This window comes from Arachis hypogaea, chromosome 5, assembly GCF_003086295.3.
Source record: "Arachis hypogaea cultivar Tifrunner chromosome 5, arahy.Tifrunner.gnm2.J5K5, whole genome shotgun sequence".
In the NCBI taxonomy this organism is placed as follows: domain Eukaryota; kingdom Viridiplantae; phylum Streptophyta; class Magnoliopsida; order Fabales; family Fabaceae; genus Arachis; species Arachis hypogaea.
This window is the reverse complement of record NC_092040.1, coordinates 59868328-59871761: the sequence shown is the minus strand read 5'-3', so window position 1 is coordinate 59871761 and position 3434 is coordinate 59868328. Positions and strand designations below refer to the sequence as shown.

Genomic DNA, 3434 nt, shown 5'->3' with positions numbered 1-3434 from the left:
TCCAGCAGTAGCCAGGAAGGGTCTTCCCAGAATTATCGAAGCCTTAGCTTCTTCCTCCATATCTAACACCACAAAATCGGCAGGAAATATAAAATCTCCCACTTTCACCAACAAATCCTCAACTATCCCATGAGGGAATTTAAAAGTTCGATCTGCCAATTGGAGGGCCATTCTTGTTGGTTTGGCTTCTTCAATCTTCATTCTTCTCATCATGGTTAGAGACATCAAATTGATACTGACCCCTAAGTCACACAAGGCCTTCTCCACCATGACTTCTCCTATGATGCAGGGGATTTGGAAACTGCCTGGATCCTTCAATTTCTGAGGCAATTTGTGTTGAATGATGGCACTGCATTCTTCAGTTAACAACACAGTTTCCTCATTTCTCCAGCTTCTCTTCTTGGTCATTAATTCCTTCAAGAATTTTGCATAGAGTGGCATTTGCTCTATTGCCTCAGCAAAAGGAATGTTGATTTGAAGCTTCTTGAAAATCTCCAAGAATCTGGAGAATTGGCCATCCTTTTCACTTTTCATCAAACGTTGAGGATATGGTACTTTGGGTGTATAAGGCTTCAGGACCTCTTTTTCTTTTTCTTTTGTTGCAGACGGTGTAAAAGATTGTCCTTGTTCCTTGTCCCTCACATTTTCCTTGGCTTCATCCTCTGTGGTTTCCTTTGAGATCTCCTTTAGCTTTTTTCCACTTCTGAGGGTTATGGCCTTACATTCTTCCCTTGCAATAGCCTTGGCAGCATGAGAAACGCTTGGCCCAGGGGTTTGCTTAGACAAATACACAATTTGATTTTCTAGCTTCTGGATGGCAGCTCCTTGGTTTTGCAAGTTAGAATTTACTTCTTCCTTAAAAGCTTTCAATTCGGTTATGTCTTGACTCATGGTTGCAAGCATTCCTTCTATCCTGTTTAATTGATCTTGAAATTGTTGGTTTGGATTAGGTTGGGCAGGTTGATTATTTTGGCCATGATATGGTGGTTGGGAGTAAGTGTTTTGTGTGGCTTGGTATGATCTTTGGTTGGAGTTTTGGTATGTGGAATTATTGTGTTGGTTGTGGTTGTAAGGTTTGTGGTTTTGTGGTTGGGTTTGCTGGTTTCCCCACCCAAAGTTTGGGTGGTTTTTCCATCCCGGGTTGTAAGTGTTGGAATGTGGATCATATGATTGCCTTTATTGGTTTCCCACATAGTTGGCCTCTTCCCAATCATTTCCTTCAATGCTTACTTCCTCTTGATCTTGTGTGTGTATTGCAGCCACTTGCTTTGTGTCTAATTTCCTTGTGAGCTCTGCTAGTTGCTTGGCAAACACCTTGTTTTGGGCTAGAATTGTATCAACATGGTTCAGCTCCATGACTCCCTTAGTATTGTGCCTCTCTGAAGCATAGTAGTATTCATTCTCAGCCACTGTCTCAATCACTTCAATGGCTTCTTCCACAGTCTTTTTCCTGTTCAATGAACCTCCTGATGAATGGTTTACAGCCTTCCTTGATTCATAAGAAAGTCCATCATAGAAAATATGCAATTGCACCCAGTCTCGGAACATATCTGGTGGGCATTTCCTTGTCAATTCTTTGAACCTCTCCCATGCCTCGTAGAGGGTCTCACCATCCTATTGTCTAAAAGTCTGAACCTCAGATCGAAGCCTATTGACCTTTTGTGGAGGGTAGAAACGTGCCAGAAACTTGCTTTCCACCTCATCCCAGGTTGTTAGGCTCCCCCTTGGGAATGATTCCAGCCACTTAGCTGCCTTGTCCCTAAGTGAAAATGGGAACAAGAGCAGTTTGTAGGCATCTTCCTGGACTCCATTGGACTTCACAGTATCGCAAATTCTCAGGAATTTTGTGAGATGTTGGTTTGGGTCTTCATTAGCACTCCCACCAAATGAACAATGATCCTCCACCAGTGATATTAGCTGTGGTTTGAGTTCAAAATTGTTGGCCTGAATGGGTGGTTTCTGAATGCTGCTACCACAATTCCCAGAGGTTGGGTTTATGTATGAACCAAGAACCCTCCTCTCAGGAATGGCATTGTTTCCATCAGCCCTCTCATGGTTGTGAACTTCTCTATCCATGTTGAGATCTAGAGCTTCCTCAAAATTGTCCTTAGATTCTCCTTCAGATTCTTCTTCCCTCAGTACTCTCTTCCCTCTTGCTTCCCTTCTAAGTCTATGAAGGGTCCTCACTGGTTCGGTATATGGAGGAGTTGATGTCTCTCCTCTCCTACCTGTCATACAAGAACACACCACAAGCAACAACAAGTTGAATACTCTTGGTTAATGGAAGAGTATGGTTAGAGCAGTTGAGGAATTAATTCAAATAGTTAGTGGGTCAGTGAGTTAGTTGCTTGAAATGAAAGGCATAAGAAAGAAAAAGCAAATAACAGAGTGCAGAAATTAAATTCAACAAGTAACTTGGACTAAATTAACAAAACAAGAAAAATGCTCAATCTAGTTAACTTCCAATTTGAGAATTGTCAATCGAAAACCAATCCCCAGCAACGGCGCCATAAACTTGATCTAGCCATAAACTTGATAGCTACGATTTAAGGAAGTTGCACAATCGGCAAAAATTCCTTCCGGCAAGTGCACTGGTTATCGTCAAGTAAAAACTCACAATAGAGTGAGGTCGAATCCCACAAGGATTGGTTGAGTGAGCAATTCGAATTAGAAGTGTGTTCTAGTTGAGCGGAATCAAGATTTAGATGAGAATTGCGGAATGTAAAATTGCATGAATTAAAGAGCGAGAAACTAAATTGCTGAAATTAAATGGGATGGGGGTGATTGCATGAATTTAAATTGCAGAATGTAAAGAGAAAGTGTAGATCAGAAATGGGGAGTTCATTGGGTGTTAGGAGATATTGAGATCTCCGAATCAAGACATTTTTATCTCTTCCTCAACCAATGCATTCATTGAATTTTGCTTGGCAATCTTATATGATTGGATCCCAATCCCTTGGCTCACCAATTCTCTCTAAAAACAAACAAATTCCCAATCCCTTGGTTTAAATGTTCATAAGAAGAGATGATGCTCGATCACTGATTATACCACACAGTTTCATGAACCACAATTTGGTAGGATTACATGTCACAATATCCATCCAAACCCCAATCCAATTCACTGTGAGAAAGCTTCTCTAGCATGAATCCTCCATTCCTTTCCCAAGGTTCCGAAGGATTCCAATTATGGGTAGTTTCTTTCCCAAGACAACTACCCAATGGAATTAGATCGAGAAGCTTTCTAACAAAAATTCAAGAGAAAAGATTGAAGAAGAAGATAAAAATATTATTGATTCATTGAATTACAATAGAGCTCCCTAACCCAATGAAAGGGGTTTAGTGAATCATAGCTCTGAATTCAATTACAAAAGTATGAAAATTTAAAAGTGTCAAAAAGTCCTCCTCACTAACTTCAATTCTATCCTATTTATACA

The 3434-nt window shown here is 40.5% G+C and overlaps 1 non-coding gene across 1 annotated transcript; it reads left to right on the top strand.

Annotated features, from left to right (window-relative positions):
• Positions 1-1543: 1543 nt before the first annotated feature.
• LOC112804628 (small nucleolar RNA R71) lies at positions 1544-1650 on the top strand. The gene has a single exon (XR_003203242.1). It is a non-coding gene; the product is annotated as a small nucleolar RNA R71 (small nucleolar RNA).
• The last annotated feature ends 1784 nt before the right edge of the window (positions 1651-3434 follow it).